Consider the following 15866-nt stretch of genomic DNA (forward strand, 5'->3'; position numbering starts at 1 on the left):
ATCATTTCAGCATCTACAGTATCTTTAATAGTACCTGAATCCTGTGAGAATGTTATATGCAACAGTCATTTTCTAGGACATCCCTATGAAATAAAGTGTATACAATTTTTGAGCACTGAAGCAGAATATAAAATATTTTACTAGGTTTGAATGCACAAATGACTATTTTCTTAAATGGTAGTGCATTATTTATTTATTTTAAATGGTATGTGAATGCATGTGTGTGTGCGTGTGCAAGCATTAGTGTGCATGTGTAAATTCTTTTGTCATCTATAAGGAGTTAATATTTTTAACCTTATGTATCTCAAAACAAAAATGAAAATTAAAACCTTTTCTTTTCACCTTTTTATAAATGTACCTATGTTGAGAATTTTATTTTATGGGCTTGTCTCCTGAGCTAGGATTCTGATTCACAAACAATTATTTCAATAATCTGGGATTTTAAAAACACCATTAGAGATGTGGTTGGAGACAGTTATTGATCAGGCTTATGGAATCAAACAACAGTTAGTAAGTCTTTAGTGAGTCGGATTTTAGCATTTCGGTGACTGGAGAGAATGGTTTGGTGTAGGGGGTCTTATTTTCGAGCACTTATATAATGCTGGTGATATTAAGATTCAAGAGAAACCAAAACAATGCTTCTTGCCATACTCTCTTTTCCTGTCCTTCACCTCTGACCACAAATATATTTTCTTGGATTAGAGAAAGATTTGTACATTTATTTGGTTGGAACTTATCACATTCATTCATTGATTTCATTATTATTCCCCCCCTAGAGTATGACTGACACCTCTGCTTAAAGTATCCATTTTATATGACTTTCTGTTTCTTCAAATATTTCATCTTGCCTCAGCCTACAGCTACCTGTATAGGGAAAACTTTCAGAAGGAAAGCTATTTTTCAAATGTAATTTAACTTCATTACCTGAGCCTCTAGAAGGGTCTAAAGTAGAATCAAGGCTTGCTAAATAACAGTGAAGGGTTTAGTAAGACTGAAGAATAGCAAGTATTCAAGCTATCTCATACTTCCTCACAGCCACCTTCTTAAAAATCTGCTTTAAAGACCAAAAATAACTCTTGTCTTTATGGAAGCCATTTCTCTGCTTTGGTGCTATCTAATCTCTCTTCTCTAGGAGGCCAGTTGCTTAATGTTTTCCTCACTATATTTTTCCTCTCAATGATTCTTCTCAAGAAAGAATACTTCAGAGGAAGTGAAGATAAAGCTGAAGGACAAAAAATTTTAATAGGGAACATTGTGCTACCATTCCAAATTGTGTATGAAACCCACACAAGTAGTGTATCCTTAACCAAAAGAATAGGGCTTCTACTTTAGGAGCTATGGAAGTCACAAACTATCAATTGTATTTTTGAAGAATCATATGAATTCAATACTCCTGCTTTGAGTTCAAATTAACTAAATGTACTAGGCAACTTTAAGATAATAATTATGGCTTTACCCAAATTATTCTATATAGCCTAGAGCATTACTGTAAGATTTATATTATCTCAAGTTGCAGAGTAGGAATTTGATGTCAAAAGATTGAAAATGTACTTGAGGCCACACAGTTAGTACAGGAATGTTTTTGTAGAATAGATTTATTGGACTTCAAGTCACTTTTCGTTCCTCTGATTTGCATGTTTACTAGATTCACACACTTTTCTGTTTAAAAAAATGGGTTGGGTAAATATACTGACGATGTAGGAGGTCACTTAGTAATTATCTGTTTTATTGTTATTATATAGTTAGTTATTATCCCTATTATAAAACACGCAGGCTGGAAAACTCTTCCTAAAATTTACACATAAAAAGCATATTTATCGATATGCAAACAAGTTCATGAAATGTGTGGGTGCTCATACTGTTTATGCCATAGTAACTGAACTAAAAGGGAAAGATTTATTTCTGTCTAATTAGAAAGATGAGAGGTGGAAAAAGAAGAAGGAGAGAAAGATTGGGGTTGAGATTGACTGCTTGCTTCCTTGGGGCTGCAGTGATTGATGACTACAGAAAATAGAGTAAGGAGTATAATTTGGAAATGGTGTTTCATGTGCGATCACTGTGCCACTGTCTTTTTCACTTGTTTGCAACAAGAAAATACTCTAAGCAAAGCAATGCAATGAAAAAGAGCAGGCTACCAAGACGAGACTTGATTCCATATGAGCATATACAGGGGGAGGAAGTCCCCCTCAGTCACAGTCATAGGGGAGAGGTGTAAGGGGAAATGGAAGGGAAGGAGGAATGGGAGGATACAAGGGATGGGATAACAATTGAGATGTAATATGAATAAATTAATAAAATATATTTAAATGTTTTTAATGTGTGTGTGTGTGTGTGTGTGTGTGTGTGTGTGTGTGTGTGTGTTTCCATAAACCCTAGTTCACTCTCAACACAAATGTATGCAGGCATTTGTGGAAAATTTTCTTCTTTCTTTTTTTGTAACAGATTATAGTTTTGCAAGGTCAGAGATACTGTGTATTCTGTATAGACTGATTGACAACAAATGTGTTTCTTTGTTTTGATTTATAAGCCTTAATATAACTGCATAAGAATAAATTTAACTAAAGAAAACATAATTGGTCACTCAAATAGGACAGTGTTTTTTATAACCTGAAGCTTTCTGAATGGATGGATCTAAGCGTGATAAATTGGAAAGAGATCACTAAGTGACAATTATATAAAATGTTGTTAACCATCAATAGCAACTATTATCACTCACTGCTATTTAAACAATAACCTAATTCTGAGTGCCTAATGAGGTGGCCTGGACATACAGCCTTAGTACCCTGTCCAATGCTTGGACAATCTAATAGAAACTGGCCTTAAATGGGAATCATAAACAATGAAAAATCTGGCTTTAAGCATCTTTCAAGACATAGAAGTAAGGGGAGTGCTTAGTAGTCTGTTTCCCATATTTAGAATTGTGTCCCTCTATTAAGGTTTGTTTAGTCTTATAACACTGTCTAGCAAATATAAGGAAGTGTGATGAAAGGGGTTACCCTTATCACAATGACAAAAAAGTTAAGTAATTTGATAAGTGGTTATGGTTCCATTAGGACTGGATGATGCTTAACAAGATGAGTTGTAATGGATCACTTATGTAATTTCCCTTAGATAAATAATAATCTTAAAACACCAAAAGAAAGAATTTATAAACTTTCCATGATGGTAACTTTGGAACATATATATGAATATACCTGATATACTAAGTCACTGAGGAAATACGTATGATTATAAGTCATTTGTAATATCCTAAGTATTAATTCATTAATGACAGCTTATACATGTTATTTCATAATAAATATGGAAAAGCCTGTATAGCCTCTTAGAGACACTCTTAAGTGACAAGGTAATAGATTCCCAGGTTCAGATGCTCAATATTAGTTTTATAGCTCAATATGGTTTTATCTGTGTGATGGTTAGTGCTAATTGTCAGCTTGGGAGAATCTAGAATTATATAGGGGAGCATACTATTCAGGGCACAGCAGTGAGGGACTGTCTACATTGACGATAGCTTCTGTAAAAGATCTAGAAAGCCCTGATGCTATCATTCCCCGACACAGTATTGAATATATAAAATAGAGAAATGGAATGGTGCATCAGCATGCAATCGTCTCTTTTCCATGACTGGGAAAGTGATGAGACCAGTTTCCTTGAGCTCTTACTATCATTTTTTCTCTGGTACAATAGGCTTTGATCTCCAACTGTGGGACAAAATGAACTCTTTCTCACTTAAGTGTCTCATGAAAAAGTATGTTATCACATTATTAGGAAAAGTAACTGGCAAAATAGACAGTTTTCTGCACAAGAGTTATCTATATTTTAGAGAGAATTTTATTTTAGCAAAGTTGTTCACTTGTTTCAAAATCTTATATTCTAGCCACCAATTTTCTCCGTTCATGCTAATTTTCCTCACACATTCTAAATTTCTATCAGCTTAACTCTTAAATGATTCCTCACTATAGTTAGCTGTCAAGCTATAAGAAGGTGAGGGAGGGGGAGACCCATACCTAAAGAGCTGGAAATCAATTAATGAAGGAACCTAAGTTAATAGGATTACAGTGATGTAAGGATACATGCATGATGTGTAGTAGCATGAAAAATGAGAACAGTATTGACTAACGGAAATTATTCATGGGCAGTTAGACATGGTGCCATTTAAGCCGATCTTAAAATACGGGAGATTTAAAAGTGAAATTAGGGTGAAGGAAATTGACAAATACATTAGCTAAGCTAAGTAAGTTATAGCTGTATAAAATATGTAGAGAATCATAGAGATTACATGACTTCAGAGAAGTCGGTAAATACTAAATGAGCAGAGAGGCACGTGGTACTGACCAGTAAAGGATCACACGTGCCTAAAGCTTTAATTTATTCTATAAGCAGTCTTAGAGAAAAATATTTGAATACAGAAAATTTGTTTGGAAGAAAATCACTTAAGAAGTTAGTCAAGTGCCCAATGATTATGATGATGGATGACAGTAAATTATAATGTAAAGAAAATGGCTTAGATGCCACAGACATCTATGTGGAGACCACCTTTCGACTTACCATAGAAGGGCATAAGGAGTTTATAAATATGCTGTAGACTTGATGATAAGTTATTGGTACCTTCATCCAAGAGAAGAAAGCTAAAAGCACAGACAGACTACATTGTGCATGAATACTTAATTTAACATTTCGGATTATTGTATTAAAAAAAATAATGACTTATATTCAGCCTCTGGACTTTCCTTACCTAGATCCTCAGTAAATCTTCTTCCAGCAAGATATAATGGAATTCTGTACATGTCCAAAGACAGATTTTCTTGGACAGCTATGTGCTGTATCAGTTTTTCTTGTCCAAAACCTTATCTGAGTCTGACCAAATTGGTCCTGGCCTGAGCTTCCTTCTGACTGCCAGAGAAGACCTTTCTTGACCTCGGCTCCTTTCAGAGTTGCTAATCTGGGTCATCAGAATGACAATCTGTCTGCCTCTCCTCCTCCCCATACTTTCTTTATCCTTCTGTTCCTGAATGTCATCCTTTTATCCATAACTCACAGGGGTCTCTGGTGCAGACACAGACTATTACCTGACTCATTGATAATATAATATATAATAAAGAGAGATCAATGTAGAAATTTAAGACATACACAGCTACCCCAAATAAGTCTGCTTACCAGGGCATCCCCTGAGTAACCTTACTACGTAGAGGACACAGATAGCATCTTGGCATGGTCAGGTATTAGAGACCCATTTATATATGTATTAAAAGACTAAAGAGGAAAAGTGACTATTAGGCATATCTAAGTTACTTTAAAATACCCTCTTTTAAAATCTCTGTGTCCTAGAAGGACTACAATGAAAGTATTTCCTCCTCCAAAGTTTCAAATGAAACTTAAATAGTTTTTTTTTTAATTCTTAAAGAATTCTTAAAAATAAGTGAATTCTCTGCTTAGCTCTGTACCCATGACACTCCAACGTTATACGGAGTTTTGGATGACGGGTCAGGCAGTAAACTCTCTCAGTCATTTTTTCATTTTGAAAGCTGCTTTTCTGCACTTTTGATTCAGTCATGTATTTAAGTTTTATTCCTTCTGAAGTCTTTGATGGGGTTGAAGCCCAGATAGTTTAGTCTTATAATTAAGCTTAGTTGGTTAAGATTACAAATGTTTGATTTTAGATATAGATAAATGTTTTAAATTAATAGAGATGATATATTATAGATATGGATTTTCATTCAGAATTTTAGAATCAACAAGATAGGAAGATGTTTACTTCAAGTTTGCCAAATACGAATAGCCAAATCACTATGAATGTAACAGTTACATAATTCCTAACTGTTTTTGTGGTTCTTCTTGCTATATGTAGTTTATTTTATTTATGTGTAATAGTATAAATGGATATGTTAAAATGAAATATAATGATAATTTTTTCAAAAAGTGAATAGTTTGCTTAGGATTCCTAGACTCCTGCCTTTAGTCAACAAATTTTCTTACGTTTTTCCTAATAACTCAAATTATTTGAAGTAGAATGGCTATTTCACTTTTAAGCTTTGCTGTTTTATCTCTGATTTCTTAAAAAGTAACTATTAAATGTGAGGACACAGGTCAGATAGGATTTTAGGCTACAGAAATTTTAGTCTACTTTTATATGTACTTATTTTAGTGAGAAAGTATAAAATTGAATTGTTTGAAAGATATTAATGCTCATTCCATACCCCAATCAATTCTCAGGGTGGGATATATGTAGCTCTGAACTACTGTCAACACTGCAGAAATTTATTTACAATTGTATTTCAAAGGTCTTTGAAAGGGACATTGGCACCATAAAATAATGATGGGAGAATAATTTATCATTTGAATACTTCCACTCAATTTAAAAATGACAGAATTTTTAATAAATAAGTCAAAAACATATTCAAATGCTGTTATGTTCTAGAAAATAGAAATAATTCAAAGTATGGTAGATAGCAAATAAAAAACCACGAAGCTTATCTTCAGCTTAGAAGCAGAAAGGACTATTTTTTTTTTCATTTTTATATTTTTATTTTGGAATTATTCTGATTCATGGAGTATATAACTCAGTGCATGCAGCACTCATGTGTTGGAATCCAGTCTTCTTAATGTTTACAGCTCATGAAATATGTTGCCTTATCAAATTAAAGGAGGTAACAAGAGTGCAGCAAATGAACTACTGGATATTCTCTTTGCCTTCTGCTGAAGTCTCCTTCACATTGTTCTTTTAACTTGGTTCAATACTGGATGCATGGTTCCTCCAGCTGTTTTTCCTCATTTGCTGTGAGTATTTAACACATAATGATTTAGCTTTTATTTTCTCAGTTGGGGTTGGACAGTACCTTCCAATCACTCTAGTATAGATTGGGAATGATTATCATATGTATGACATGGGTGGCCTCTCTCCACATTTCATCAGAGGCCATGTGGCAGCAACATGGATTGTATTAGTGATTAAATGGAATGTTGCATCATTATAGCTTAAGCTTATTTAATCTTGATTTTTAATTTCTTTTGATAGCATTGCAGGTTGCCAAGTCCAATTCATGGAAAAGACAAAGTTCTTTTTCCTGCATGGAAGGGGATCAACAATTTGTGAAAATAACTGATACATACCGTAAGAGTTAGAAATTATGTTGATCAAAGTACTTGTAACCATACAAACATTGCAATTTTGTATTCATTCTGAATTTCGTAGATCTTTCTTGCATACTGACATTTTCTTTGTTGGTTTCTAGAGGATATTAAAACTTCATTTGTGTGTATGTGTGTTTTTAGGTTTTGTTTGTTTGTTTTGGCTGATATTCTTTACTCCAGCTACCAACAACTGTCAATAGCTCCTTGAAGAGGAGTGGAAAGTTATTGTATTACTTTCCTATGGAGGAAGGGTGATGTGCCTAGTCTGATGAGATTGCCAGAAGCCGCTGATGCTGTAAGCTCTTGCCATGCCCACAATCTAGTGTTTACCAATTCTTTGTGTCCTTCCCATACTCTGCCTCTTATGTTCTTTTTACTCCCTCTTCTTCAATTATTTCCTGAGTTATGGAGGAGGGGATATAGACGTCTTGTTTAAAGCTTAGCACTAAATAATCATTTATTTTCAATACTTCTGCCATATATTCGTCATGCCATTAATTATTGCTCAAGTGTCCACTTCTAAAAAAAGCTCCTTTGCTCATTTCTGAGCATGAAATTATCTAAGTACAGACATTTGTGTTTTGGAGGCAGTTAAATATTACACAAGTTGGCAATGTAAACAAACAAAACCAACCAACTAAAATACAATATAGCTTTCCCCTTAGGCCTATGACTTTCCCAGCTATGGGTTTTTGACTAGGTTTAGGAAACTAAATGTAAATTCTTCCTGTGTAATGAAACCTCAACATCATACAGAGTATGTTAGTTACTCAACATCAACCATGTCATATTGCATCAGTGGGCACATCTTCCTTGGCATGTTGATACAGCTCACTTGCTCATTGCTGAGTAAGTCTATTGATGACTTTTCTTTTTTTTTTTTTTTTAATTTTTTTTGTTACATCTCAATGTTTATCCCATCCCTTGTATCCTCCCATTCCTCCCTCCCCCCCCCATTTTCCCATTATTCCCCTCCCTTATGACTGTGACTGAGGGGTATTACCTCCCCCTGTATATTCTCATAGGGTATCAAGTCTCTTCTTGGTAACCTGCTGTCCTTCCTCTTCCTCATTGCAAGAGTTAGACAGCATAGAGGAGGTTCTTAGCTCAGTTGCATCCTGATTCTCCATATCCTGCAACCAAGGCATGTGATATCTTCAGCAATGTTAGTTCTGTCTAGGAGTCAAGAAAAATGGCAAAATACTGTATTGTTTTGGGCTTTTCTAAGACTTCCCTGGTGAATCACAAAATAGGATCTATGCCATACCTTGCACTAGTGATATTTTTCACGACTTATGTGCTCTAGAACCCACGAATTTGTGGTCATGATTTTCAAAATTACACACACACACACACACACACACATACACACACACACACACACATACACACATATATATGTATGTATAATATATATTATACTGAGTAAATATATTACAATTTATATGTTTGTTAATTTGCAAATCACAAGATTTTAAATGGAGTTTTCATATACTCTTAATTTCAGTTTCCATATATGTTTTATTATCTCTCTGTAAAGGTTTCTTGCCGACTTCCTCACCCAATAACACATGTCAAATTTCTTAGCCTCTACAAACACTGCATGTTAAATATGGATACCTAACAATTCAGAGCTAAGAATGGATTATTCAAGAGACCATGCATTACTTGTCTTTCTGGCCTTGAGTTATTTCACTTTGTATAACATTTTCTAGTTCTGTCCATTTACCTATAATTTTTATTTTTTCTTTACAACTTAATAAAATTCCATTTTGTATATTGACTAGACTTTAATTTTCTATTAATCAAATTAAAGACACTTGAAATGTCACATTTCCTATCTACTGTACATATGAAACAAATAAACATATATGTGGAAGTTGCTCTGTAGTAAAATACAGAAATATTAGATATATACCCAGAAGTGATTTAGCTTGTCATTTCATGGTTTTATTTTGGACATATGAGGAGCCTCTACATTAATTTTCATACTGGCTATTCCAGTTTTTCTCCTCCCTAACAGTGAATAAATATTCCCTCTCACTATGTTCTTGCATTTGTTATAGCTTAATTTAAATAAGTAGGCTTCATATATACTGATAAACATACTGATAAACAAACCAAATAAACTTTCTCATTTAAAATAGCCTCAAAAATTATCTTGGAATAAACTGCAAATCTCTAAGATTCTTGGAACAACTCTTAACAATGTACTTGTTGTCAAGTAAGAAATCAGAACAATATAAGAAAGTATGAGATCAGAATATGGCTCAGCAGGATAAACACAAAATCCTGTGACTCCATGTTCTGTATCTTGAATGAGTCCTATACTTTCTTGCTGGTGACAACAAAACCTCTCACTTGCCCTCTCTCCACTTATTTATTTGTGCTTTCTCTGGACTGACACTCTATCTTTTTGAAAACTCCAGTATTTGGCGTTTTCTCAGTTCTTAAACTTTACTATCACAGCTTCTTGTCTTGCAATCCCAGTGATTCACTGTGTAAAAACTGACACTATTGCATGCTATCTGACCGCTCAGACTTTCCTTCAAAAAAGTCTTCATGGAAGCTTCTGTGACTTCATAGCAGTTAAGAGTCAACAATCTCCTACTTGATTACAGGCTGAACATGTTTATGATGAAGACTATAATTATTAAAATTTTACATGAAAAGGGGAATGATATGTTATATTAGTGCTAATACACAAGTCAAAAGTCATTTTCAAATCAGTAATGTAGAGATAATAATTTTGATGAGAGTAAAGATGGAAGAAAAGTTATGATAAAAAGAATGAAAAAGTCAAATTTGAAGTTCACAGGACTATTATCTAAATAATTATGTACACTTGAAAGAAAGGCTGAGTTAATGGTAACCCAAGGGTTCAATTTAATAAAATTGCCTTTGGTTAATTCTAGCACTAGGAAGGCACAGGCAAGTAGATATCTATGAGTCTGAGGCCAGTTTGGTTTACAAATTGAGTCTAGGAGATTCAGGGTTCTGTTACACAAAGAAACTGTACCTTGAAAAACAAAAAAATTTATGACAGACAATAGATAAATAGATAGATAAATAGATGACCAATGGCTAGATAGATAGACAGATAAATAGATAGGTTATGAATATATAGGTAAATCACCTGAAAATATTTTAGTTAATGTAGTTGAAAAATAGAATAATAAAATAGCATTATTATTAATGAGGATTAGAATTCAGATTGTGACTTTGTAAGTTTGTGTTAAGTGTAGAAACCCAAAAAAGTGGACACTTTAAATTTATTCTGCATTTATAACTCAAGACAAAGAAGATAACCTTACGAAATGATATAAATATAGGTAAAAAAATGACAGAATTACCAATGAGTTCATAACATAGTAGTTCATAGAATAAAACTAATAAAATAATTACAATACCGAAATTCTTTCTTACATCATTATTACTTTAAAATCCCAGCAAAATCAATGATAAAATGAAAAGCTTATATTAATGAAGTTAGTATTTTCTCTGATGTTTTTGTCTACAAGGAAATAATTCAGGCCTACATGTGAGTATTAGTCTAGGAACTTTTGTCTCTGTGGAACACAATATCAATGACTCTGAGGTCAGAAGTGAGAATGAATTGAGCAAACTATTGTAAAACGATTTTGAATTACAATTGGGAATTAGTGGACATTGATGCATCTGTATTAGTAGCCAGAGTTATATGGCTGTTTGTATGCAAATCACACAAACGGCAAGAATCAAATAAAAATTCTAAGGTGAAAACTTTAAAATTATTGAAGTAAAAGTGGAGTGTAAATACAGAGATTCAGATAATCTCCTATCTTAAGTTTGCTCACATTTGGCCTTTTTATGTCTTTCACTCTCTCAGCAGAGCAATAAAATGACTTGGTTTGACATCCTCTTGGCTTAATAACATGTACACATCCATACTCACATTGCCTGTGCTATAGCTCATCACTCAGAATGTAATGTTTTAATCATAAAGGAATAATAGGCTCGGGGAAGATGTGATCTTATATAAGTTGTGACGACTCATTAATTTCCAGATACCAATAATCCATATAAATCAGGATGAACAGACATAAACTGCACAATGCAATTGAAAGGCTTAAAAAATTTACAGTAACTTTCTTGGAACTTAATGAATTTTTAATTCACGCAAATTTTAATAGTAGGGACATAGCAAAGGTACTTCAAAATTTATGTTGAGATACACTCAATTTCAATTAATTCACTGCATCACTGAAGCAGAAAATATGAGGATTGGGTCGGATTGCACCACATTACATCCATTGCACTTGATTTCTGACACATTGCATAGAGTAATGGAAATAAAATGAACTGATGGATTTTAATAAAACAAAATTTGCATTTTATTTGATAATGCCTTAATTTGGGTTATCTTGTCTGGCTTTGTGCTAAAACACACTTCAATGAAAATAAATATCTTAGGATATAAACATAAGTTAATGTTTAAAAACTTTTTTTCTTACTTATTAAATTAGCTGGCACTCATTTTGAAATTTGCACAGGACTAATAATGAAAGCTTAAGCATATTTAATATGTTGACATGTATATTTTGTGCAAGAATATCCTATAATTTTAGTCATATAGAATGCCCATATCTAAGTGCCCTACATCTGAAATATATTTTCCAAATTTTATGACTTTTCAAAATTTTATATAATTAATGTATACTGACACACAAATTCATCCCAGTTTTCTTAAAATTGAGAAAATTAATTTGGTTTTCAGATGTTGTAAATAAAGTAGTTAAAACATCACATCACATTTGGGACAGAAAAAAAAAATGAGACCATTCAGAAAGTCATTCCCTGTGTCTATAACTTCAAGCATATATCCCAATTTGTTCTCTAGTAGACTCAGCATGTCTAGTCTTGTGTTGAGGCCCTTGGCCCATTTGGAGTTTATTTGAGATAAGTGTGAAAGAATCCTTCTTCATGTAGGTATAAAGTTTGTAGAATATGCTGTATTTCCTCCAACTTGTATTTTTGGCCTGTTTGTTTAGAGGAGTTTGGCCTATATTTGGTCCTTGATTCTTTTCTATTGGTCACCATGTTTATTTTTATTCCAGGATAGTGTTGGTTTGATTATTATGACTCTGTAGTGTAACATGAATTCAAAACTGGTGATAACTACCTCTAACTGAGCAGCAATTGACATGACCCCTGTAAAGTTTGGCATGCTCCAGTGGATACACACACTAGAATGACTTACTAAAGGAGAGGTCGTGGAGTTGAAATGGAAATATGGTGAGGTGGGTAGGAAGAATTAAAGAGAAGCAAGACATGAAAATGGTCAAAATATGTTATATACAGGCATGAAATTCTCAAAAATAAATATTACATATTTATAAAGCATCTCAAGCTATGTTTCTTTTTTGTATGTTTCTGGAGGTGGTGGTAGGACAACAGGCTGATATATATGGCTAATATTTATTGATTTTACCAATACTTTTGAAAAGCACTTAATGATTTTATCAATTCTTTGAAAAACACTGCTGTAATTTGAATCAAATCAACATAAACACTTATCTATTATTAATTTTCATATGTATGATTTGCTTCTGCATTTTGAGTTTTAACTTCTTACTTTTAATTTCTTAGAGTATATTTTCAACTTTTTTCTGTTATAGTGTAGTAGGCACAAAATAAATTATCAAATTATTACTTAAGAAATCGTTCTTGTCAAAATTTTGTTATTATCATGTTTTTGTTTGTTATTCATTTTGCCCTAATTTTAAATTTTATAATTTCTCTTGGATATTTTTCAACCATAATTTCATTAAAAATAGATTGGTAATTCTCATATGTGGAGGATTATTTAGTTTTACTTTCTTAGTGTATTCAATTTTGGAAACTTACACAGATTTGTTTTCTGGCCATAGTATAGTTAATTTTTCACTTAGTTTAAAATAATATGATCATTCTTCTTTATATAATGTGCGTGTGTGTGTGTGTGTGTGTGTGTGTGTGTGTGTGTGTGTGTTGTTATCAACAAAGAGCCAGTCAAGATTTAAATTTGTTCTTCTTATGTCTTCCATCATCTCTGTCTGTTGTATGAGTCTGAATTGGTGTCTGCCTGAAGGCTGACATGAGAATCTGTTGCTGTGTCTGTGTCTATGTGTCTCTGAGTTTCTGTCTATAGCAAATGGTTTTGTTCTATATTTTCTCATAATCCTAGAAAGCATCACAGGAAAGGCTTGATGGATATTTAGAGAAATCTTTAATGGAGATTTAAAAATACTAACTCATGACTTTAACATATTAAGACTGCAAACAGGATTAATCATAGCACTGTAGGATCAATATTTGTATACTATGCGTTAAATTTATGGTGAATATTTATTGTACAAAGTTGCACTAAGCCCATATTTTCTGTTTCCAGAAAATGGTCATCATAACACACATACTAAGACATATTCATTATTCTTGAGTGAAAAGCATCCAAGACTATATAACTTAAAATTGTAGATTTCTATTAGCTTACACTGTAAAAGGCAGCAAAATGTGAAATCCAAGGCTAGAAGGGTTGCTTGCTACATTGTTTTTTTAAAGGCATGGTATATAGTCAGGCTAAGTATACAGTAGATTAACAGTTTTTAAGTCTTAATGTCTTCAAGGCTATATAATCAGGCTAAGTATACAGTAGATTAACAGTTTTTAAGTCTTAATGTCTTCAAGGCATGTCAGTAACTTCACTGTGAGGTCCCAGAAAAAGTTCCAGTCTCTTAGAATGTAGTAGATATTTTCATAACATTGAGTTGCCACAATTTGGACTTCCAAAATTTGACCGTGTTTCATTTAATATTATAGATTTATAATTACCACTAATCTTCAGCCATTTCAGTCAGTGGATCACTTATGGATTGCTTCTCCATAAGCATTTATCCGGGATAAAATGTATTTGTAATGCTTTTACATTTACTTTTTTTATGTTGTATAATGGCCTTATTGTAGTAGGTGGGTCAGATAGTCTTATTCTCTAAATTAATGCACAAAATTTCCCTACACATTTAGTTTGTTTAAATGTATTATTATGATATGCTGACTTGAGACTCTATCATATTATGTTTTATTTTTATCCTTCTTTTTCTCCCAATACTGCCTTTTTTTCTGATAATGCGCAGTATGATATTCTTTGATGTATTAACAAATCTACTTTCTATGTGGCTACCTGCCTATGGGTTTACCCTCATTTAGCTACTTCTATAGAACATTGTGGTGGAATTTCAAGTATTTATGAAGATCTCAGATATTAAAAACTACTACAACGGACCTGCAGAAGAATGCTGTTTATAAGATTGAAGAACACGGCTTTCATTTCCCTTACCCAAAAACTGAATCATAAAGAAAACTAAATTAGAGCACATGATATCTAAGTGTGAGTTTTGGTTCTTGACTTCAATGTATTACAATTGTGTAAATTTATTGAATTATATAATAATATGTACCGAGCCAGACACACACACACACACACACACACACAAACCGAGGGGGATTGGAGAGGACCTAGTCCTCTATATGTACATAACCAATTGACAGTTTGATTTTCATGTGTGTCATTAAGGTGAGGTGGTGCTGTCTATGACATGCACTGTGTTGTCTGCTTTTTATTGATAATTTTTATGCTAATGGGGCCTTCTTGCCAGCCCTCAGTGGACAAGGATGACCTCAGTCATGATGTGACTTGATGTGCTGTGGTGGCTTGGTCGAGAAGGCTCCCCTTTTCTAAAGACAAGTTGATGGGTAATGGGGGAAGAGGGTGGGAAGGGGGAACCCAAAGGAGAGCAGGGAAGGGGATACAATTGGGATGTTAAGTGAATACATAAATATTAAAAAAATTTAATAAACAAAACAACACTTAAAGAATGAGTCTGTACATTTTAGAGAGCAAAAGGAGTACGTGGGAGGTTTTTTAAAGAGAAAAGACAAAAGAAAGATTATATTATAGTCTCAAATGTTAATTTAAGAAAGAATTGTCTTGCATTCTGAGTTCCCACTGAAGCTACATGCCTGATATTTCCCTGTGGGCATGCTGTGCTTCCTATCATGTTTCTTTCTATGCAATGAAATTCTGCTCAGCTATTGAAAATAAAAATATCTTGAAATGGCATGATAGAAAATATCATTTGGAGAGAGGTAACCCACATCCAAAAAGATATACATGGCACAAACTCATAAGTGGATATTAGCCATATACTACAGGAAAACCATGGTACAATCCACAGACCCATGGAAGCTAAATTACAAGAAGGGCCTAAGGGAGGATGCAGAATCTCAGAGGGGGAATAAAGTAGGCATTGGAGGTGGATGGAGGGAGGGAACTAGATAGAGGACAGGATGGAGAGGTGAGCAGGGGTGGGAACTAGGAGTAGAGAGAGCAGGGGGAGAGAGTGCTAAGTGAGAGAATGACTATCAGAGGCGGGCCTCATTTCTTGGATTTCCCAGAGACCTATGATGGAGAGGCCCAGAGAAGTCTATGGGCGTCACCCTAACTGAGACTCCTAGCAATGGGAGATATGGAACCTTAAGTGGTCACTTCCTGTAGCCAGGTGGGACTGCCAGTAGTGGAATAAGGACACCAACCCACTCACAAAACTTTTGACCCAAAATTTGTCTTGCCTGCAAAACTTGCAGTGGCAAATATGGAGCAATGATTAGGGGAATAGCCAACCAAAGACTATTTGAGACTCATCCTATGGATACCCTGA

The sequence above is a fragment of the Acomys russatus genome, chromosome 1 (assembly GCF_903995435.1).
Source record: "Acomys russatus chromosome 1, mAcoRus1.1, whole genome shotgun sequence".
NCBI lineage: Eukaryota > Metazoa > Chordata > Mammalia > Rodentia > Muridae > Acomys > Acomys russatus.